The following is a 24,593-nucleotide window of genomic DNA, read 5'->3' on the forward strand; positions in this document are numbered from 1 at the left end:
TATTCTGAAGCTAATGTGCCTTTTTTTTCCTCTAATTTTAAGATTTTCTCTTTGTTGAACTGAATGATGATGAAAACATGATATTGAAACTTGTGGTGTAAAAAAAAAAAAAAGAAACTTGTGGTGTAAAGCAAAGTTAGGCTAGAAGGAAAATTGTAGCCTTAAGAGCATGTATTAGAAAAAAAGAAAAACTGAAAGTAACTGATTTAAATATCTATCTCAAGGAGATAGAAAAAAAATGCAGATAAATCCCCTCTCTAAGTAGGAGGAAGAAAACAGCAAGATAGCAGAAATTAATGAAAACAAGCCTCTAATTTAAAAAAAAAATCCAGTAGTGTAATTGGCAAACTTCCAGCAAGATAGAGTCAAAGAGAAAGGAAGAATGAATGAATGAATGAATATCCAAGGCCAGCAAGGTTGTGAGACATAGGCACTCTTTTTTTTTAATTTTTTATATTTATTTATGATAGTCACACAGAGAGAGAGAGAGGCAGAGACACAGGCAGAGGGAGAAGCAGGCTCCATGCACCAGGAGCCTGACGTGGGATTCGATCCCGGGTTTCCAGGATCGCGCCCTGGGCCAAAGGCAGGCGCTAAACTGCTGCGCCACCCAGGGATCCCTAGGCACTCTCATATATATTTGGTGAAAGTGAATATGCAGATCTATTCGAGGACCCTCATGAAAAGTAAAAATGCGATTATTGCATGACTTACTAATACTGCCAGGAATGTACTCTGCAGATATATTCACAACACTATACAAAGATGTATGTGGAAGGATATCTCTGCAGCACTCCATGTACTGCAAACAACTTAAATGACCAATGGGGGAGCTGGTTAAATAAACTAGGATCCAGCCATATAATACAATGAATACTCTGTAGCTATTAAGTATGAGAAAGCTCTGTATGTTCAATCTGGAGAGCTCTCCAAGATAAATTATTAAGTGCAAAAAAGTCCAGGAAATTGTGTATAGTATGATACCCTTGGGTAAAAAAAATAATGATATATACTATATATATCCTATATATATATACATACAAATGTTTTTATATATTATAATATTTATATATACATTTATATATTTGTATATACTATATATTTACTACATTATATATTTCTGTATATCTACCTATAAATTATATGTGTATATATATAGAGAGAGTAAAAAAAAGTCAGAGAGTGAGAGAAATCCCTAAGATAGTAGGTACTATATTCCAAAATTGTGAGCAGAGCACCCTAGAAGACTTAGAGCGATGGGGAACTAGATTCATGAAGCTTAAAGCACTCACTCATACTGATGGCAAAACTGTTAACTGAATTGAAGATAATGAAAGATTTGTGAAGAAGAATGTGCAAAAAGGGCCACAGAAAAGCCCCTCATTGCTTATCCCATAGAGGGCAGGAGGATGGGAAATCCCTGCCCCAAACCTCAAGGTTAGTGAGAGGATTCAATGTATGCTGGGAGTCCAGTGGCCTGGTGTGTGACTCTGACCAAGAAAATCTACAGGGAGAGAGATGTTGACTATTTGCTGTGGTTGTAAGAGGGAAGGAGAGTTCACTGCTGCTCTGTTGTTGGTTTGCACTGCCAGTTTATGAGGACAAGGGATGTAGGAGCATTTCCATGGACCAGTGGGTCAAGCTCGAGAGCACAGCATTAGCATGGAAGTGACTAGGGTCCTGTCCAAGATGGCTGTGATCCAGGATGGCTGCCAGGAAGGGGAAGGAGCTTTGCCAGACAGAAGCTGGCGGGGGAAACCACTGGATTCCTAAGAGTTTGAGGAAGGAACCACGAGAGCGTGCAAAATCCACATGAACGGAACTACAAATCTGAAGGCACTGGGGATGGGAAGGGGGTGGGGGTGTCTCTGAAGAACCCAAGGAAAGAGACAACCTTGAATGTTCCCAAGCCCAGAGAGTTTATGCCATGTCCTGACTATATATCAGTCAGGTAAGAATTCTACTTCTCTTGCCTCTTCTTCCTGTCTCCCCTCCAAGCCTACAGCATGAGGGAGGAGCCCAGCAAAGAAGAGGCCAGCTGTCCCCCTCTGCAAGGCTTTGAAAGGCTTCCCACCACGACACAGATGAGCTGAGGGTGGCCAATTGCTGTCATTTTGCCTGAAGTTGGAAGGTGTGGCTGTCATTTGGGACTGGACAGTCGAGGTTCTGGCTGGGGAACTTTGTACTCTTGAGAGACCGGAAGAGCCATACAGGTTGCCTGAGTGTTCATCCGGAGCCAAGAGTAGAACCAGTCCCCCTGGATCAATGTAAAAAAAAGGCGAGGGGAGGGTGGCCTTGTGGTTACATCCCACAGGTATGTGTTCAGGGGCTTCAGGTTAAAAACCAGCCACTCTCATTTAAGGCAATGTCTTGAGGAGGAAGAGAATGAGATTGATGCCCCTTCCCTTCCCTCTTTGTGGGCAGGGTCCCCGATGTTGATCCACCACCTGATGTGGCAGAAATGAGAACATGACCAGGGCCTCCCTGAATAGTTTGGAGGCTGAGGTCCCATCTTCAGTGCAGTATGAAGAGAAGAGGAGCCGGACTGAGCAGTGGGGAGGAGATGTCATGCCTGCAAAAGCAAGGGGTCCAGCAGAGGTACAGGGGGCACATGGGCTGTCTTCCCTCTAAGTCACGGTGCCGCCACTCCCTCTTGGTGGCTCCCCACCTCCTGCCCATTTGCTGAGTCCTCCCCCTCCCCAGGGGCCCTGGGTGGGACAAGAGCTCTGTTTCCTCTATCTCATTTTTCTAGCCATCCATCCCTTCTAGGGCTCAGTGAATCAAAGTTTCAGATTCAGTTTCTGGCTGGAGAGATACCCATTTCGATGGACTGTCTGAGGATTTCATTAAATGATTCACATAAAGACTTAGCCAAATGGCTTCCTTGTCTGTAGAATAGGATTACAGTAATCCTTCCTCATAGGGTGGTTGGGGGCACTAATGAATTGATTCCTGTTAAGGCACTTAGAATAAAGGAATGGGTGCGTAGGACACTCACCACTATGGCTGGTTTAAGAGCTTTGCAGGTCGGGATGCCTGGGTGGCTCAGTGGTTGAGCCTTCAGCTCAGGTCGTGATCCTGAGGTCCCAGGATCGAGTCCCACATCGGGCTCCCTGCATGGAGCCTGCTTCTCCCTCTGCCTGTGTCTGCCTCTCTCTCTGTGTCTCTCATAATAAATAAAATATTTTTTTAAAAAAGAGCTTTGCAGGTAATGGAGATGATTGTTTTTATTTCATGTGCCCGCACTGTGAATGCATGCCAGGCACAAATATGCATTGAAGACCATGGAATGTGAGTGTTAGGGCAGGACAATGACCACGATGATGAAGAGGGTGAAGGCAGTTGCCACTTATTGGGCCCATTTATCTACTGAGCATCCGTAATATCCTGAGATCTATCTACCTTGCCAAGTCACATTCGTCTTTTTTTTTTTTTAAGATTTTATTTATTTATTCATGAGAAACACAGAGAGAGGCAGAGACACAGGCAGAGGGAGAAGCAGGCTCCCTGCAGGGAGCCCGATGTGGGACTCCATCCCGGAACCCTGGGATCACGCCCTGAGCCAGAAGGCAGACACTCAACCGCTGAGCCACCCAGGTGCCCTATTATTCTTTCTTTCCATAGAGGGACCTGAGGTCGAAGACATAGTGGTCGCTCAGCTCATTAAGTGACAGATATTAGATTCAAACTTAGGTGTGTCTGGCCCCCAAGCCCAGACTCTGCATTTCTCCCCCATGCAGTGATGGATATCACCATTTGAATCCACAAATTTAAAGAATTCTACTCTCTACACCAACACAGAGGTGGGTTCTTGGGTAAATGTGTGGGCACCTTGGAGCTTCTTTCCTTCCCGCCCTGCCACTAGCCATGAACCATAGGCACACCCTTCCCTCCCCCCTGCCAAGTCACACCTTCACTGTGTGGCACATCAGGGTCCCCGGCAGCAGAGGGGACGCACCAGCCCACCCACAGACGTCCTGGCCAGCCGTAACACCTGTCCCACATGAAAGGAGTCCCCCCCTTACCTGCACCCCAACAGAAATGGATTCTGATTTTGCAGGATTTGTGGAAACCCAAATCCTCTTTAGAAAAGACAGGGTTGTGTATTTCCTTTTTCTTTCAGATTCCACACAAATAGAGCAGCAGTGAGGACTGCAAACCACATAATTCAGTGGCACGAAGTCTTAATTGTTGACAATTTGAAGCCCACCCATGTGGCCACCTCCTCCCATTCACACCGCCTGCAGGGCCGGCCGAGCTATAGCATCACTGCCCCCACAGCTATGGGGTGCAATAAAAACCAGCCCGAAATGAAAAACAACTCCGTACCCCATGTCTTAATACATGTAGACAGGAAAAATGTTCAGACTTGATCTAATTTTGGTGACACTGGCCATCTATCAGATCCAGTCTGCAAACGATTGCAGAGAGAGCTGGGTCCAGGGTTTCCTCCTGTCCTCAGCACCCTGATTTGGGGTCTGCTTGCTTCTCTCACCTGTGCACGCTCCTGCCTCCCCGATTCTTGCAGGCTGACCCGGACACTGCTCTAAGCAATTTACATGTATTAATGCATTTAATCCTTGCAACAACCCCTTGCAGTAGGCACAGTTACTAAAATAAGGATAATATTAGTAGGAACTTCTTCACAGGGTAATGAGGATTAAATGAGCTAGTTTAAGCGCATCCAGTTTAAAAGAAGAACAGCAGCCTGGTGCTTGGGAGGTGCACACAGCTAAGCTTGACCCTGGTCATCACCCCCACTTTAGAGTTGGGAGGCAGGTGGTTAAGCCATTTGTCCAAGGTCACCCAGCCAGAAAGCGGGGGGAGCTGGGACTCGAACCTCTCTACCTGGCCTTATCTGCTATGCTGGACTGCCTCTGGCTCATCTCTCAGACGGGTTCGCGTAGAGATGCACTGGTTAGGTTTCCACAGAGTGCTTTGCTCACCACCTTGGCCACTCCCTTCCAGACAGTGGAGACACTTGACTTGTCAAGTGAAAACTTCATTCTGATTTTTCTCAACATTATCAGCTTCTTGCCGAAGATAAAAGGGCTGAAGATTTCGAGTCCCTTTGTCCCTGGTCTTTGCATCACTCAGGTGGCTGGACGAGCCAGAGATTTTCCTTATAAAAAGTAGTGATGTAAATGGTGATTACAGAGGAGGAGGAAGAGAAGAAGAAGAGTAGAAAAAAGTAATGGAGTATTTCCTGCTGGACACTTGGAGTTATTCTTGGTCATGTCCAGGCCCCCTCCATGCTTAGAGTATTTATGTTTCAAGGGAGAGATTTCTTCTGCTGCTGATTCTTCCTCCTGGGAGGAGGGAGTAAGGAGAGGTGGGAGGCAGCCTGGGGAGGAAAACCAGTCTGGTTTGGAGGAGCTGCCTGGGTAGCACTGGGGTCCCGAGGCCAGCTCAGAGCCTGGCAAAGGGCATGCCTCCCCTGGGGGTGACAGCAGGTTGCTGTGGGCCCAGGAACAGCACCCACGAGCCCGGATTCCCAGTGCTCCTGAACGTTAGTGCAGAAAGGAAGGGGGATGCACCAACCGTTTCAGGGTGATAGCCTGGGCAAGGATAGAGAAGCATAAATGGGGATGATGCGTTTCTCTGAGTTAGTTCTCAACGTGATGCTTCCTGTTCACCTCTCTGCCCCGATGACTTGAGATGAAGAAATGTGTAGGCCAATCTGAGTCCCTGATGGCCAGGTGGTGAGCGCAGCCCTGCCTGCACGCATCAGGAGGCCCATGGCCATGTGGGATGTGGAATGAAAATCCATTGGCTCTCTCGGTCTCAGGAGTTGGGCCAGTGGTCCCTGAGGGTCCCTAGAAGCCTGTACCCCAGCAGATGCCTCACAACCTTCAAGAGATGAAGTCAAAGTGCTTACGGAGTTTTTAAAGATTTTGATATTTCCTGACTGGATGACAAAGGTCAAGTCTGGGGGAGGGAACTCAGGGCCGACAAGAAGGGGTGGGGGTGTCTCATCTCTCATCGGGCCTGGGATGGTTGGTGACAAGGCAGGGGAGGCAAGGGCTCCAGCTCTCCATCCTTCTCAGCCAGTGACATACCTCACAGGCCCGAGAGCCATCAGGCATGGAGAAGCCCTGGGCTGGAAAGAGAAGTGCAAGGCAGGACAAGCATGAGCCTCAGTCTGACTCTGGCTGCTCAGTTCCTAATGCCATTGGCCATTTGGTCAAGGCCATCCCAGAAGCGCAGTGGGGGCCCTGGGGGCCTCAGGCAACTCACCGAGCCTGTCCGAGCTTCATCAATAATATAGGAATGATTGTTTCTTTACAGAGTAGCTGTGAGGATTCCATGGCATAAAGTAGGTCATGGGCTCTCAGCCAGTGATCCAGAAGGGAAACAAGATTGGCGACCAAGGAGGCTGATCCCAGTGAGGAAAATACTCAGGGGAACAAGATGGCGCCGGTAGGGTGGGAGCAATGGGTGAGGAAGCTTGTGTGCATCTCCCTTTAAAACCAGGCTTGATGAACTGTCTCCAACCGAATAAAGCAGAGACAGGAGTGGAACTCTGCAGGGCTGAGAGGCATAGAAACCTTCAGGAACTGCTTCAGAGGAAGTGCCTGCTCTCTAAGAAGTCAGGTCAGGAACTGAGATGAGATGAGATGAGATAAGAGAATGGCATCCCCAGGGCCTCTCTCAGAATCCCACAGCCAGACAGGATTGGACAGGACACAACCTCAAGCCCTTCTACCAGTCACTCTCAATCCCTGCTGCCTGTTAGTGTCACTTGGGGAGTTGAAAAGAAATCCCATGCAGGTTGTTTCCAAGACCAATTATGCCTGACTATTTGGTTGAGTGGGGATGGGGTGAGGCATCAACTACTAAAAAAATTCCAGATGATTCCAAGGTGTGGGTGAGGTTGAGAGCCGTGAGCCAACATGGGGACCCTCTCAAGCCTGGAGATGTACAGACCCCCATACTCATGGTTTGTATTCAGTTCAATTTGGACTAAAGCAGAGCTATCCAGCATGGAAGCCACACGTAATTCTGGAACACTTCGAAATTTGGCCAGTCCAAATGAAGACACGTGCTGTCAGCACAAAATATGCACCAGATTTCTAAGACTACAGAGAAATATTCTAAAATACCTCATCGGTTGTTTTTAAAACATCGATTACATGCTGAAAGGGTATAGTGAGCTACATAAAATATATTAATTTTACTATATCTTTATACTTTTTCACGCGGCTGTAGGAAATTTTAAACAGCATCACATGGTTCGCGTTCTATTTCTGTTGGACAGAGCTGGCCTGGACAGTAGCCAATCCAAAAAATGTGTTTTCTCTAGTTCTTCTATTTGCAATCTTGTTTCATCTGTTTTTTTATGATAATTTTCTTTAAGACTTTGCCTCACACTTCCATTTCTGTAAGATTCTTGACATGACAAAAAAAAAAAGAAGAAATGGAGGACAGACAGATCAGTGGTTGCTGGGATCAGAGACCAGGGTGAGGCGGGGAGGCCAGCGTCAACAGGAGGGACCCTGGTGGTGTGGAAATGACTGCATTCACCCAATATGCTGGTTGTGGCTGCTTTTGTGCTGTCATGCTACACACGTTACCATTGGGGAAAACCGGATAAAGGGTACATGGGATCCGTGATTTCTTGCAATTGTATGTGAATCTACAATGATCTCAAAATAAGCAGCTCAATTAGAAAAGACAACTTCAGCTCTGAAAGAGTAACACTCACACTCTACTGGTGAGCAAGTCAAGTGGGGGAAAGCCACTTGGCAACAGGCATCCATCCTAAGTAGGTTCATTACTGTTGGTCCCAAAAATTCTACTTCTGGGAATTGCAGCTTAGGAAATAGATATAAATTTTTTTTAATTTTTTTTAATTTATTTATGATAGTCACACAGAGAGAGAGAGAGAGGCAGAGACACAGGCAGAGGGAGAAGCAGGCTCCATGCACCGGGAGCCCGACGTGGGATTTGATCCCGGGTCTCCAGGATCGCGCCCTGGGCCAAAGGCAGGCGCCAAACCGCTGCGCCACCCAGGGATCCCAAGGAAACAGATATAAATGTAAGTACAAAAACACACAAAGGAAAAACAAAAAAACAAAAACACACAAAGGTGTTTATTCACTGTTGTTTGTAGCAGCAAAATGCTCAGAATCACCAAAATGCCTTTCTGAGAGGGAAGGGTTACATGAACTAGGGCTTTATCCACTCAATGGACAGTTCCTGTCCTCAATGACAATGTTGTCATTGAAGGAGATGCTGGTAAGACAATGTTAAATGAAAGAAAAAAAAAAGTGGGATAAAAAACATCGATAATTTGCTGATTTGTAAAATAAGAACAGAAAAATAGTAAGAGTGGTGTTTTGATGGGAAGTTTATGGATAAATTTATTCTTCCTACTTTACTATTTATTTTCTTCAATTCTAATAAATACGCACCACATGTTCATTAAAGTGACATAATGATCTTTTCCCTTTTTTTAAATTAGCTTTCTTCCAGAAGCTAAGCGACAATGCCAGCCTAGGTAAAAGGGTCAGGGGCTGACCTGCCCCCTGCTTGCTGATTGTGGTGGTGCAGCCTGGAGCCCAGGGGTACAGTTTTCAGTCCCCTTTCTTTCTTGGGGTGTATGGTACCAGAAATCTCTAAGGCCCCCATCCAGAAGTATGGAGTCAGGGAGAGGAGGGAAGACTGCCTCTTTCTACTTTTCTGAATTTCCCAATGTGCTATATAACAAGCACAGATTTTCTCCACTGGGGTTGCATGCGTGTATACATATCTACGAACTAATTTAAGTTAAAAATTAACAAAAGATGACCTATATATAAAGAAAAAAAATACATATTTTAAACCAGAGCAGCTCCACAGCAGAGGGAGGCTGACAGTGAATTCCCTCCCCTCTCCCCGGAATGGCCTTCTCTGCTTCTTCCCGGGGCATAAGCCAGCCTGCCCCAGGCTCTTGCAATGTTCTATTTTTATTTTCATTATTTAACTGTGTCCCATATACACTGCTAAGCGGAGTGTTCAGTTCCATAGCTTAATGGACAACTGACCTCAGTCTGCAATGCCCAAGTCACATGGAACTCTGCAGGCCATTAATGGGGTCCTCAGGCCCCCTCCCCTTGTGAATCTCAGTCCCTGGCTGCGAGTGTGGGAATGGAGCTGCCACGGGGAACGGGTGGGTACAAGCAGGGAGTGAAACAGGCAGCCCACACCAGCAAGGGAGGGCTGGGGAGTCGTGCAGACCTGTGGACTGCGTCCACTTGCAGCTCATCGGGCTGGAGGCAGGGTGACTACTGACTTGCTTTCTCACCTCCACAGGCTTGTTGATGATCTACTGCAATCAGCTCCTGGCCAGACTGGCAGGGAGCTGTCCTAGGACCCACCTCCTGGAGGAAGAAGAGGGTTTAATCCTCTACCTCATCTTCTTTCTCAGTTATTGAATTCCACACCTTCCTAGTGCTCTAAATCGTGTCTGACCATCTGATCCCACAAAGGTTATCTACCCAGAGACGGTCAGTCATCAGGCAAACAGGGAGAAACACATGGCACAGAAGTGTTTGTTGATCTGTCACATTGACCTTGACTCTGGGCATTAATGATGTTTTACCAAATACTTTCATACAGGTTTGTGGCCTCCCTGGATCCTCCTATCAAGTCTAGGAAGATGGTGTTAGGGATGGCATGATTCATTCTGCAGGGAAGAAAACCAAGGTTGAGAGAGGTGTCCTGCCCAGGGAGGATGTGAAGTTGCATCCTCTGGGGGTACAGTCCTCTGCCTGTGTTGTTCACCCCATACTCCCCATGAAGAGGCAGGGTAGACCCCAGGACAAAACCCTGGGAGGCCACTCAGCCAGAAGTGCAATCCCCAGAACACAGGTGTCAGGGGCCCCCTGAGCTGGATCTGCCTCTCCCGGGGGTAGGAACCAGGCACAGAGGGCCACTTTGGCCTCCCTCCTCTGGCTGGCTTCACTCACCTCCACAGCCTCTCCTGCTCAGTGCGGTAACTCCCGGCCCCTCACATGATGAGTGTTTCTCATCTTCCCACAACAACACATTCATCAGGAGGGAGACAGTCCGATCCAGAGGGAAGGGGAGGGAGTGGAAGAAATCAATAGTGCAGAATGATGTCTCTATATTGTGCCTCCCATGCTTTATTTCCCTCCACAGAAGCAGGACAGAAAACAAATGTTGGCTGTAGTTTTGATATGAATTGATCTTGAAGCTGAGTGAACCCAGTGGTGCTCCCTTAATGGCCAGCCATCGCCTGCTGGCACTTGGGTTGACAACGAGTTCTCAGTCAATGCTCAAGGGCCACCTACTTATCTGATTTGGATGTCCTGGCTCCTCTCGCCTCGCAGTGCTGGGGAACTGTCAGCAGGGTCTGAACATAGGTCACCAGCTGGGTGGGGTGGTAAGGGAGAAGGTTAGAGGGAAGCAGGCCCTTTGCTGTAGTCCCACACCCATCTCTCTTGCAGAGAAAAAAAAAAAAAAAACCCGCTACCTGCTTGGGCTTATCATATACCTTCAAAGCTAAGCTGAAATCCAACTGGTGCAAATAGCATTAACAGCCAGCAACACTTTAGTTTGAATTTGTAGAGCCTTGTTCTTAATGAAGGCAGTCACAGCACCCGTTTCAGGGACATAGTGAGGAGTGCATGAAGTGACTCACACCCAGGGCCCAGCCCACACCTGGCATTGTCATCAGCCAAGCTCTGGCCGTGAGCCTCCAGCCTCCCAACTTGTGTGGCATACTGTGTGCTCTCATCTGGACATTTTGGTTAACCTCTTAGGCCCTCCATCTTCTCACCTAGGAACTTGAGATAATACTCCCTTGTAAAAGGGCTAAGAGGATGAAATACAGTAGGGTGTATGGGGTTGGCATAGCTCCTGGCACTCAGTGGCTGCTCCCCTCTTCCAAGCTTCTGGAAGTCTCCTGTGGTTGTAGGATGAAGGAAAGGCATGGGGGGCTGCCTGGAAATCTAGAGCAATGTCCCACAGTAGGTTTCAGAGAGGGGTAGCCAAGGATACAGATGGCCGAGTAGGGGGTCCCCTTTAGGCCCTTTCTGCTGTGCCCTCAGAGTGGCAATCAATGCCCCCAGAGCAAAAGAAGCATGAGAGGTAGTAGGATCTACCCACTGCAAGTTCATACTTGGGGCTGTAGCCCAAGAAGTTACAAAAGTCAGGTGTCTTTCAAATTTGCTCTGGGTTCAAATCCCTGCTGAATCAAGTAGCAGCTCTGTGACCTTGGGCAGGGGCAGGTGGCCTCACCTCTCTGTACCTCTGCTTCTGCATCTATATAAGCAGGATAAAAACAGAACCCCCTTCACGGAGCTGTGTGAGGATGGAGTAACGTGTGGGTACTCACCCAGCACTGTGCCCAGCATGCAGGAGCCCCTCCATTTGGGTTTGCCTGGATTATAATTATGTCGTGGCTCCACCGACACACCCATTACCGTGGCTAGGGTTGGGCACAAGTACTCCCTGGGCAGACATGTGCATCCGAAAGTGGGTAGGGATTCCTGCTACAAATGCTCTCTCTAGATTGTTGAAGTCCAAAAGGGCGCTGGCCACTACACCCATCACTTGTAGAGCTGACGAGGGCTTTCCTTGGAACAAGGGTCTCAGATCTTGACCTGGGGCTGGGGCAGCGAGCGGGCCTGGAAGGAGAGGGAGCGCCACGTGCAGGACTGGGTGCCAGGATCGCTTCTGTTGGGCCCCAGGTTAGAGTATCTTAGGTCAGGCAGTTGACCGAGGCAAGGAGGGAAAGCAGGGTGGAAGCTAGTGTTTGTGGATTCCCACCTTGGCCAGGCAGCCTTCCAGCTGGTTCTCTACACAACAATCTCACTCAGTCGTCATGATGACTCTGTGAGTGCCATGTGGACGTTCCCCACTCATGTGGAAACTGAGGCTCAGAGAGCACATGCCACTGGCCTGAGGGCACACACACTGAAGGGCAGGAGGTGGCCCTGGCTTTTGAGACCGCAAAGCCCCAGTGGCTCCGCAGTAACAAATGGGAGTCGCATCCAGGAGGGTCAGGCCATGGGGTGCAGGTTATCAGGGTTAAGGTCTGGGGGAAGGTCAAGATTTCCATTACGGGGCAGTAGCAAGGCCAGAGGTGGTCTCACCATAGAGCTGGATTTGAAGGTAGGTGGGAGAATGATCGGGCTACCCTGATGCAGAAGGTTTAAAAAAAAAAAGGCATTTTCTCTGCACAGAGCAAACCCTGTCTACCTTCTCCAGGTGACAGCATCCCCTCCAGGAAACAGGGGGGCCCTCCTGACCATAGCACTCACGTCTCACCCCCTGAGCTCCATCAAAGAGGTGCCTCGTGCCCTGGAAGGATGGAGTTGGCCTTGTTGCGACACATCTGCCAGCCCCAGAGCACCTGGCACGCTCCTTCTGAGGAGCAAGGAGAGACTGAGAGACCAAGGTATCTTGGGTCTTCGGGATGAAGAGGTGCAAGGCAAGGTCACCCGCCAGGGAACAGCCACCTATTTTGAGACCAAGTGCGATTTACGCAAGAAGTCGCCTGCCTCCTAAGGCGATGGCTGGGGGTGGGTGGTGTCTGAATGTATTATCCCATGGGGGAAGGCATTGCTTCCTGGCATGCCAAGGCTTCCTGCTCATGGCTGCCAGGAGGATGCTCCCAGCACCAGCCTCAGTGGGACCTTTATTCGGAGGGCAAGCTGTGCCAGGTAGGGGAATGCCAGGTGCAGAGTCAGGAGCCAGGAACACAGCAAAATTCCTATGAACCTTAAGCCTGTGACCCTGGGCTCTACGAGCACTGGAAGAGAAGAGGTTGACAGTCAAGAGTGCAGAGCACCTGAGCTCCAGCTCTAGCTCTGCCGGCAAACAGCCGCGCGGCCATGGACAACTTACTTAACTGTTCTGAGCTCCCGTGTGCTCCTAAAATATGGGTAACCATTTCTCAGGGAAGTGAGGATGTGGGGAGACTGGAACTCTCATATGTTTGCTAGTAAAAACATAAAATGGTGAGTGGCACCTCGGTGCTTCAGTCAGTTAAGCATCCGACTCTTGATTTTGGCTGAGGTCATGATCTCAGGGTCATGAGATCAAGCCTTGCGTTGGGCTCTGCACAGGGCATAGAGTCTGCTTAAGAATCTCTCCCTCTCCCTGTCTCTCAAAAAAGAAAGAAACATAAAATGGTACAATCACACGAAAAACAGCTTGGTGGTGCCTCAAAAAGTGGAACCTAGAATTACCATATGACCCAGCAACTGCACTCCCAGGGATGTCCGTAAAAGAGTTGAAAACAGGTGTTCAAGCAAATATTTGTATGTGAATATTCAGAGCAGCGTTATTCATAATAGCCAAAGGGGAGACCTAGCACAAATGCCCATCAACGAATGAATGGATGCACAAAACGTAGTATATCCACACAACGGAATATTATTCAATCATAAAAAGATATGAAGCATCGATCCAGGATGGATGAACGCGGGAAGCATAATACTAAGTGAAAGAAGCCAGACACAGAAGGCCACATGGTGTATGATCCCATTTATATGAAATGTCCAAAATAGGTAAATGTATAGGGATAGAAAGCAGATTAGTGGTTGCCAGGGACTTGGCGGAGGCAGGAACTGGGAGTGACTGCTTAGTGGGTGGGTTTCCCTTGGGGGTGATGAAAATGTTCTGGAATTAGAAGGTGGTGATGGTTGCACAAAGCTTGAATCCACTAAGTGCCACTGAATGGTATACTTTAAGATGGGCTAAAACGGTAGATTTTATGTTATGTGTATTTTACCACAATCAGACCCCCTAAAGATTGAATCTATTTATATGAAAGAACACGATTCACCACGATTTAAGGAGTGTGTACTGCAAGGTGCACATATAAGCGATTGTTTTTTTGTTGGGGGGGGGGGCTGCCGAGTAGATGAGAGGAAGAACATGGAGCTGCAGAAGGTGACTGCTCAGGACACTCCAGCCTCCCTCCTAGTTTCCCTCCCGTGTCTGGGAACTTGGTTTCGGTCCGCCACACCTTTCATACACCACATGGTCCTGCACCTGAGGGGCAGGTGGGACATGGGTTGTTGTTTTTTTGTTTTTAAGATTATTTGAGAAAGAGGGAGAGAGACAGTGCGCACAAAGCGGAGGGCTGGGAGGGGGCCGGAGGAGAGGGAGAAGCAGACTCCCCTCTGAGCAGGGAGCCTGATGCGGGACTCGATCCCAGGACCCCGGGATTATGACCTGAGCCAAAGACTGATGCCCAACCAAGCCACCTGACGTGTTTTTAAGGTCTTGTCACTGTACATTGAGGACCAAATGCTCCACTGTCTCCAGGAACAGCCAGCGACCTCATGACCTGGACCCCAGGGACAGAAGTCCTGAACTTGCCCTCAATGCCTGGTAACTGACCTCCGGGGGAGGGGTGTCACGATTACTACTGGTGAACACAAGCTTCGTGGGTGAAAGCAGATCTACAAAGGGCAAAGGGAACACTGGGGACTGATTTCTGTAACCAGTGAGAGCGAAAGTCATTAAACAAGCAGGTAGCAGGCACCCCTCGGTGAGCCCCTGGCCTGGCAGGGAGGGGGAGAGAGGAACAGATGCTAGCAGTGCGGGGGGGGGGGGGGGGGGCTGATGGAGGTGTGTGTGTGGGGGGGGGGATGCCGCAGAAGCATAAACAAGGGCCCTATGGGACCTCTGGGAAGGCTTCCTGGAAGAGGTGACACCTGAGCTGAGTCTGTTACATTGCCTTGGTTCCTGTCTGCTGAGGAGTTTTTGCTTTAAATGAAGGAAGGAAACGAGAATTTTGGAAGAGTCAGACTCTGTGCCTGGAAACTTGGTTATATTTTCCTTTTTACAAATTCTAAGGGTTTCAGAAAGGCCACTGGGCTCCTTGGATTTAAATTCTGGCTCTACCGGGGTGCCTGGGTGGTTTAGTCAGTTAAAGTGTTTGCCTTCGGCTCAGGACATGATCTCGGGGTCTTGGGATGGAGCCTCCCATTGGGCTCCCTGCTTCTCTCCTCATCCCCCACTCATGCTCTTTCTTTCTCTCTCTCTCAAATAAATAAAATCTTTTAAAAAATAAATAAATTCTAGGTCTACCACTTATGAGCCGGCTGACTTTGGGCAAGTTAACTGACCTCTCTGTGCCTTAGTTTCTTTACCTATAGAATATGGTTAATGATTATGACCTCACAGAGTCACCTGACAGGTAAGGTCAGCAGAGCACTCAGTATGGGAGACCCAGACTAGGCGACATGTATGGGAGCAACTGTCCTTATATCCACTGCCTTTGCACTTGGCCATGGCTTTGGGGCCAGGGTCACTGACGAGGTGTCTATAAGCATCGGCTGGCCTCAGCATTCAACAGAACCTCTTCTGGACACCGTGGAGAGGGGGTGACAGGCTCCATGTCCACAGAGCCATGAAGACAAAGGGAGCAGCCCCCACATATCAAACATGGTTTGTTGTTTGATGTCTGTTGTCTCCCTTTTCATTTTATCATCGCACCAATCCTGCGTGGTAACTCCACTCTCTCTCACTTCACAACTCAGGAAACTGAGGCTCAAAGAGGCAAAATAACTTGCGCAAGGTCGCACGGAGCAGTGGAGCTCCATGCATCCACTGCCCAGTACGGGGGCCGGGGGACTCCTGATTGGGAGGCTCGCTTTCCGTCCCCATGCCCGTGCTTACCAGCCAAGCCTGACCCCTGGTCTGCAAAATGGACGTGATAGTAAGGTGCATCCCATAAGGATTGGACAGCAGGAAGCTTACACAAGACTTTGCACATGATAAGCACCCAGTAGAAGCTTCTACAACTCTCTCATCCCTGCTGTCTCCTTATAACGGGAGAACCACCCAGGGACTCATGCTCCCAAGGGACTCTCTCCCTGGGATGGACAGCACAGATCTGCTGTGGCTCATCATCTCAGGTCCCCAGAGCATGTGGATGTCCCCCTCCCTGACCCAGGCTCTCCCATGTGAGCCAGAATCTTCCTTCCTGCCTAGCTAAAGCCCCCATGCCAAGCTGTGGTGCAGCTGTGCCATTTTGCTCAAGAATCCCCACTGTGAAGGCGACTGAAATACTGGCTTATTCCAGGGGTTCCTGCCTCCCTCACCGAGGGCCAGCAGGCAGCTGGCTCCTTTCTGGGTAAAAGCAGCACCCTCTACCCAAGCCACCCCTCCACCCCGGGCAGGTGTCTGAGTCGATGGCATGCTGTCCCCTTGCACGAGGGGCGCATGCAGGTCCAGGCTCCCGGAGCAGGAACGCTTCCTGCAGCGTCCTTGCTGGGCAGTGGCCCAGGCAGCCTGGCCTCGAACTGTGGGGAGGCGGGAGCCCCACCCTGGGCAGCAATCGGGGAGCAGGAGTTTGCCTGAGGCTCCACCGGGGCTACTCCTGGTGGCTTCTCTGTCTTGCCAATTCAGACGCCAGTCTCTGGAATCACACACAATGGAGTCTCGTTTCCCAGCTCTTTGGCCATAACAGGGACCACTTCAATCACAAGAAAATAAAAACAGGAAACAAGGAGGGCCGTCAAAACCTCATGACCTCCTTCCAAAATGTAGCTCTGGAAATGTCCTGACCCCCGGTCCCCTCCAAGACCTCTCTCCCTCTCTCTCTCTCTGTTTCACACTTACACTGCCTTGGCTGCTGGCTCAGGGCCACATGGTGAAAGCTTACCCCCGGGCTCCTGAGACCTAGGGATCCCTGCTTTGCCACTTACCAGTCCTGTGATTTTAGGCAAGTGACTTTATGCTTCTGGTTCCCCCTCTTCAGCCCTGGAGAGGGAGAGGGAGAGGGAGAGGGAGAGGGAGGGTTTGACTTTCCTGACCTCTTGAGATATTGGCCTTGACCTCACCAGATGGCCCTGCTGCAGCTCAGTGAGTAGATGCACTTGTCTGGAACAAGAGCCCAGAGCTGGGAGAGAGGGGAGGGTGTTGCCCGGCCTCCGGCTGCCCCCTGGCTGCCCCCTTGCGCGGGCACAGACGGCGAGGGAGCACTGGAGCTGGTGCACGAGCGCCTGCAGAAGCCGAGGCTCAGAGAGACTCTGACTCAGCCAAGGCCACACGCAGCTACTAAGACACTGAGCTGGGATCCGAGCTCACCTCTGCGGGCTCCAAAGCCCGAGTTTCAGTGTAAGATAGTGGAGCATGGACAGCTCAAGTTCACGTCCCAACTGTACCACCCACATGGCTTGGCCCTTCTGGGCCCTGGAACATGAGGCGAGGAAATAATATGTACTCCTGGGACCAGTGTGAGTAGGTGTAGAAGAACACTTGGGACAGTGTTTGCACCTAGCAGATGGTGAGCGCTCAGCTCTCCTTTACCCTGCAGAGGAAGCAGAAGTCCCTACACCCCCCTCATGACCGGAACAGGATCAGGGCCCATGGGGCGCTGACAGCACCACCAGCCACCTACATCCTCCTTGCTCCCTGACTTTCTCTTCCTGTTGCCTGGAGGGCTCTCTCCCCAGATCTCTGCTTCACCTGCTCCCTCCCTGCCTTCTGGGCCCAGGTCACATGGTGGGTGCCCCCTTTGAAAAGGGCACCCCCCAACCCTCCAGCCCTGCCTTGTCATTCTCTGGAGCATTTTCAGCGACAGCCTACGATATATTGTCCCTCTTCAGAATGCTTGCTCCTAAGGGAATGCAATTAAATTTTGTCTGTCATAGCTGTGACCCCAATGGTTCCCCCCAGGAGACATTTGGCAATGTTTGGAGACATTTGTGGTTGCCACGGTGCTAGTGGCATTTCATGGGTAGAGGCCAGGGGTGCTGCTACACAATGTACAACACACAGGACGGCCCCTCCCCCCAGAAGAATAATCTGGCCCCAAATGCCAATAGCACCATAGCTGTATCACGGGGCGGTCGTTGGCATGCACACAGTAGGTGCTCAATAAATGACTGTGTAGGATGAAGAGCTGCTGTCATCATCATCATCATTATTGAAGAACAGACATCATTGCAGATAATCTTCAAGAATACTTGTCGAACTAATATCATGGTAAATGTCAATTACATCTCAATTTTTAAGAAATGGTTGTCATTTGGGGGTTCATGGCCAAAAGGTCACACTGGTGACCTGTAACTTCTCTCTAGTCTGAGCTCTGCTCTCAGCAGTGCCCAGATGGACTGCAACCAGCTTGCTGCCACAGTCATGAGCCAAGACCAGGACGGGTTTCAGAAGGTTCTCTGAGGGCCTCAGTGATGCTGGCCTGCATTTCCCCGAATCCAGCCTGCCCATGGGCCCCCCCAGCAGGAACACTCAGTTCTCGGCCCTGCATCCCTCGAAACCTGCCCCCACGCTCAGGACCACGCGTCCATCTGGGCAAGGAACCACCTTCGCAAGCCTTTTAGGGTGATCCCAGAAGAGCCCTGTGCCCCCAGGCCTCTTGCAGCCCAGAAGACTGGCGGGTCTGAGTGAATTATGTGGGTCTGGCTCTTTCTGAGGAAGGACGTGGGCTGTCCAGGGAATCACAGGAGTTGAAAGCTCCCCTGGCCCGGCTCAGCCCAGGCCTTTCGCTGACCTAACAAATTACCACTGACAGCTTTAACCAGCCAGCGTGATGAGCCCAGGCTCTCCAAATGCAGAGAACACCACCCCAGAATACATTAAATGCCACGTGGTCACGTGCCGGGGGGGAAGGGGGAGCACCAGAAAGGGAAGGATGCTTTTGCCTTGGGCCTAGTTCACCCCTGGAACAGGCTGCCAAGACCCCGGCCCCAGTCCACAGGACTGGAAACCTCTACAAAACACCTGCTCCCTCAGTGGGCCACTCACCCCACATTCCCACCGAGAATTCCTACTTGAGGTTCACAACTTCCCCTGCCTGCTCTGCCTCGTCTCCTCTGTTTTTTTCCTTTCTCTGGGACCTCCCTGGGCTCACAACTGGGCCTTTCTTTCCAGACTTTGGGGCTAGTAAGATATCTTTTGCCCTCTTTTGCTCTCCCCATCTTCTCTTTTCTCCTCTCTCTTCCTCTCCCCCTGCACACTGGTCCTGAAATTTTTAAAATGAATCATAGGGTTTCATAGCTGACAAATGGGTACAAGGCACGAGCCAAAGGAACTAGTCTCTAATGGTGGAATATTAGACAGCAGGTAGCTAGGTCTGGGGAAACAGGACATTTGGCAGGCAGGGGTTTTCCTGGTGCCCCTGAAGTCACATGTAGCTGGCCCCAATTCTGCCCAGGGAGGAAGGCTGACCCCAATCCAGAATGGAATGAAAGAGCAGGCACGTGCCCAGTGACCACCTGGGAATGAGCCAGCAGGCTGTGTGGGGCAGGCCTAGGACACCGAGGGCTAGAAGCCTGAGTCAAAAGCATCAGCTCGGGCAGCCGGAGTGGCTCAGCAGTTTAGTGCCCCGGGTGTGATCCTGGAGACCCAGGATCAAGTCCCACATCAGGCTCCCCGCATGGAGCCTGCTGCTTCTCCCTCTGCCTGTGTCTCTGCCTCTCCCTCTCTCTCTCTTTGTCTCTCATGGATAAATAAATAAAATCTTAAAAAAAAAAAAAAAAAAAAAACAAAAGCATCAGCTCCCCAGAGGCAGGGCTTGGTGGAGACTGGGTTGCAACCCTTGCACCCTCACTTCTTGGGACTCCGAGTTCAATCTGTGAGCTACCCTGATACAAAAACTCACACCACTTGCCCCAGCACTGAGGATGGCACAAGGGATCCTAGGTGCACCCACTGTCTCGGCAGAGAGGCAGGTGGGGGCTGGAGGAAGCAGAGACAAGCGGCCCGGAACACCTCCGATGAGTCCGACAGTGACATTTGTGTCCTTGCTTTACACAACACCCCTGCTCCCATGCTATACAAGGGGAAACTGAGCCTCTAAGCGGTTCTGTGGCTTGGCCAATGTCACGTAGTCAGTGACCCAGCTGGGACTGGAGCCCATGTTTTCCACGATGACACAGGGCCTGCCTCCTCCAGCGGAGTGGGAACAATTGAGTCAACCCACGGCCTGCACTTCCCTCCCCTGCCCCAAGTCCTGGAACCCCCAGCTCACACCTGAGAATGGCGGGGCGCTCACAGGCCTGCTGCCGGGATGCCAGGCGTCTCACCAACTGGATGTGTGTGTGGACAGGGCAGCCCTGGCTCTACCCTGCCCCTCAGGGTGTCCACCGCCGTCCACGTGTCAGACGGAAGTAGAAGTCTGGGATGGGGATCTTAGGCACAGCTACGAATTTCATCCTTTCCAGTGGCCCTGGGGACCTGGCCCCGGGATGCGATGCCCCCAGCTATCTCCAGCTGCCAAGTTAGCAGAGAAGTGAGGCAGAGCTAGGGGCTCTCAGGCAGGCAGGAGGCGGGGGGGGGGGGGGGGGGTGGTGGAGCTGGCGGGGCATCAGCAGGGAGACATAAGCAGACACCAAGCTGCCGGTGGTCCTGAGACATCCCGAAGTCAGAACATCAGATCAGATGGAAGCCAAAGTCCCCCCACCCTCCCTGCCCAGCCTGAGCTGTGAATCCATCAAGCCTTGGGGTTTAGAGAGATGAGGGAGTGGCACGGGGTGTCCAGGAAGGAAGTCCAGTCTTTTGTTCCCTAGGATGGTGTGGAGTAGGAGCCAGCACAGGTGACAGCTGGAGTGTATGTAACACCTGTCTCCCACCTGGGGGCCCAGTCCTGGTTCCAGCTCTTGTCCAGTCACTGATAATCCCACAAAGTGGGTGAATCCCTTCCCTTCGTGAACAAGAGCTTCCCCAACCATAAAAGGGGGCAGACGAGAGCCCCAGGCTGCACCACCAGCACCACCAGCACCCCCAGCTCCGGAGGGGCTCAGTCAGAAGAGGGTCTTCTTCCCTCCCCAGCCAGGTTCCAGGAATTACCTCTTAAATCCCCTTCAGTCCCAAGAAGTGGTAATTTGACTTCACTTAAAAAATTTTAACGAACTGCAGCTTCGTGGCGAGGGCAAAGACAGCTCCAGTAATTAAAATGGGGAGGAGGGAGGCTTTGGAGCGGCTGGGGCGCATCTGCCGGTGTGGCCTGGTGGGTGGGGACCCCGGCCTCCCCGCCGTCTGTCTTCTCCCCTGCGTGTCCCCCTCTGCTCCCCGCATCCCGCAGGGACACTTGCTCCACCGGGCGGACCCGGGCCTCCTCGCTGTCCCCGCGGCCAGGAGGGAGAAGCAGGGATTTCCAGGCACAGCGGGACCGCCCGGCTCTACAGGTGGCGGTGGGTTTCGCTCCCGCACCAGCCGGCTGATCCCTGGCAGCCCCATCGGGCCCTCGCGGGAGTGCGCCCCGGGCAACGCGGGGGGCGCCGGCGTCTCCTCCCCCGCACACTCCCGACGCGGACACACGCGCACACACGGGCGTGGACACGCGCACTCCCCAGCACGCTGCCCCTTCCTCCGCCGCGCCGGACCGGGATGCGCGCCCCGCGGGGGCAGGGGGTGGCCCCGAACCCGGGCTACGGGGTAACGGGCAGGGCGGGGGTGGCCCCGAACCCGGGCTACGCGGTAACGGGGCGGGGGTGGCCCCGAACCCGGGCTACGGGGTAACGGGCGAGGCGGGGTGGCCCCGAACCCGGGCTACCCGGTAACGGGGGGGGGGTGGCCCCGGGCTATACGGAAACGGGCGGGGGGAGGGTGGCCCCGAACCCGGGCTACGGGGTAACGGGCAGGGCGGGGGGTGGCTCCGAACCCGGGCTACGCGGTAACGGGGGGGGGTGGCCCCGAACCTGGGCTACGGGGTAACGGGCGGGGGGGGTGGTCCCGAACCCCGGCTACGCGGTAACAGGGCGGGGGGGTGGCCCCGCGCAGCGGCCAAGGCGCCCGCGGGAGATCGTCCACGCTCCCCCCCAGCCCCGCGCCCCGGGATGGGAGAGCCGGTCCCCGCCGGCTTCCCGGCTCCTACCTCACGGGAGCGGCCGGGCGGAGGTTCGGTGCCAGGCTCCCGGCGCCCGCCCCGTCGCGTCCGACGGAACCGCTCCGCGCTGGTGAGCGAGCAGCCGCCGCCGCCGGAGCCGCGAACTCGGAGGGGGCGGGGCAGCAGGGGCGGGGCCGGGCCGGGGCGGGGCCGGGCTGGGGGCGGGGCCGGCGGGGCTTCCCCTCCCCTGCGGGCGGGCTGCGGGCGGGCTGCGGGCGGGCTGCGGGACCCGGCGGACGCCCGGCTGCACCGCGGGAGGGGGCGCGTCTGCGGGGGCGGGGCACCTGCGTGGGGCCTGCAGGTGGAAAGGTCGGGCCCGGGGTGCGGGGAGGACAGGTTTCCGGGCCGCCCAGGGGATGCCTGTGACCCCCCCACCCCGACTTTGGTCGGACTTCCTTTCAAATTCCAGCTGCTCCCGCTTAGCGCGAACTAGCAATAAGTAACAATAACCAGCTACTGTTTATTATTGATCGCTTCCTGTGCGCGGCCCTGGACGGTTCAGAGCGCTTTGTACGTATGAAGTCCCTGAAAGCCTTCCCAACAATCCCATTTTACCGCTGAGAACACTGAGGCACAGAGACGCAAGCGATGTGCCTGAGGACGCACAGCTGGAATACGACAGAGCCGGGATTGCAGCTCAGGTCTGTTTGCCTCTTTAAACTATTAATGGAAATATATGCACAGTAAATGGTAGCAACCAACATTTTTAAATTTCTTCTTTCTTCAGTCTATATGTCTCCTTTATTCTCTGGGCCCTAGGCCCTCACTAGGTGCTCAATAAATATTGGTTCATTGATGGGCTGATCTGAAAGCTGCAGCTGGAGCCAGGTGGCCTGTCCGGTCAGGTTGGATATTGGCACCCACGGATTACCCTTTCTGGCCTGAATACTTGCCCATCTGCGTTTCTCCGTAATGACCAGTAGTAGCCTTGTCCAACATGTGAGTGCAGCTTGCTCCCAGACCAGCAGCTTCTGTCCTCTGTTCTAAGCAGGAAGCGCCTCCCTGCAAGGATGAGTCTCCAGGATATAAGCTTGGCCAGCCAGGTCATAGGGAGGTTCTGCTAGAGGGTCAGTAAAATTCCTGTAGACCATGAAATGGTGGAAGACATAGAGTATATATGTTTGGAGACAAAAATAGGTTGTCAATAACAAGGCATCGGCAATGAACCTATCTGTTGAAGACTATAAGGCAGGAGCCCCAACAGAAGCCCTTCTGCTGCTGAAATCCGACCTGGGCATCGGGGGAGAACATTGTGGAACATGTGAATGGGGCCCCATGGAGTTGGAACAACTGAAGGCTTTTGAGAGGTTTCGATTCAGAGCATTTTAGGCCTTAAAAATGCCCAGCTCTTTCTCTCTTCTCCTACTCCCCCAACAGTGTTCTTTCCCATGCCCCTAGAATTCCCTAAGGAGGAGAAGCCTCTCACCCCTTAGACAGATGTATGTATAGTCTCTCAAACTCTCAATTCCCATCAGCCCCAAATCCGTCCAGATGTCCTATTCCCTTCTGTTTGACTTGCCCTCCTCTCCATTTGGAAAACCCCCACAAATCTGCCAAGACCTAGGGCACCTGGGTGGTTCAGAAGTTGAACATCTGCCTTCGGCCCAGGTTGTGATCCTGGGGTCCTGGGATTGAGTTCTGCATTGGGCTCCCCACAGGGAGCCTGCTTCTCCCTCTGCCTATGTCTCTGCCTCTCTTTGTGTCTCTCATGAATAAATAAATAAAATCTTAAAAAAAAAATCCATCAAGACCTTACTCAGCTTGCTCTCTCTGACCCAGTTAATTTCTCCCTCCCTCGTCTGGGTCTAGGAGCCTCTTGTCTAGCTCTCACCAATTTGGAAAAGGTACATTTGCCGTCAGTCTCCCCCGGCTATGCTTGCGAGCTCCTCAAAGGCAGAAGGCCTGGCACTTGGTGGGTGCACAGTTAATATTTGCTGAATGAACAAATATTGGTAAGATGCATTTCCCCAGGACTAAAGCTGTTAAGAGGAAAATCACCAAGCAAAACCACTGGTGGGCTGGATCAGTACTATGGAAAGATGAAAAATGGACATAGGAGCCTGCAGACATGCCTTTCTCAAGGTCTGTGCTTACTATTCCCAGCAAAGGCCAGAGACACTGCTGAGGATCTGTGTTTTATAGGGTCACTTCTGCTGGGCAGCAGCCACATCCTCAGGCAACTGAGAGGGAAGTTATGAGGGTATGAGGGCGGGTATGGTAGGGGGAATGGACTCCTTTGTGGGTCAGGTGAGCGATGCTAGATTGCCACCCACTCCCCAGATTGGTTCCCTCTTTGATCTGTGCGATGCTGTCCTCCAGGTCATCTTGCAATGACCGTGATGAAGGAGCAGACCTATTGCCTGCAGAAGGCACCCTTTAAAAGGAAAATCAGTTTCTGGGGTGCTCACAACCTCCTCCTCTACCATTCTGCCTGAGGCGAGTGGGGATACCTCAGGAGGTGGGTGGTTGACAGAAAAGGGATTTGCATTAGATGGAATGAGGTCTTCAGCTTCATGCTGCCCCTAACTAGCTGTGTGACCTTGGACATGTTAGTTGACTCCTCAATAACCAGGACTGACTTCATGGGTATGTGGTGCAGAGTCACACAGACCTGCTCACTGTGCTCTGTGCCTGGTTTCATGATCTGCTTTTACTGTCTCAGAATTCAGTTTGGAGCAAGGGGCAGCATTTTCATTTTGCAGTGGACTCCACAAATTACGTAGCTGACGCTGGTGTTAACACTCACCTCCCTGGGTTGTTGTGACACTTCACTAAGATC

General features: G+C 51.8%; 1 protein-coding gene across 1 annotated transcript in view; it reads right to left on the reverse strand.

Moving 5' to 3' along the window:
* Positions 1–21,824, reverse strand: part of CACNG5 (calcium voltage-gated channel auxiliary subunit gamma 5) — a 36,951-nt gene extending 15,127 nt beyond the window's left edge. Inside the window, exon 1 of the mRNA XM_055334127.1 lies at positions 21,803–21,824. The gene's annotated coding sequence lies outside the window, so the exon portion shown is untranslated. The remainder of the gene's footprint in view (positions 1–21,802) is intronic.
* Positions 21,825–24,593: the final 2,769 nt, after the last annotated feature.

The sequence above is a fragment of the Nyctereutes procyonoides genome, unplaced genomic scaffold (assembly GCF_905146905.1).
Source record: "Nyctereutes procyonoides isolate TBG_1078 unplaced genomic scaffold, NYPRO_anot_genome, whole genome shotgun sequence".
Taxonomy (NCBI): domain Eukaryota; kingdom Metazoa; phylum Chordata; class Mammalia; order Carnivora; family Canidae; genus Nyctereutes; species Nyctereutes procyonoides.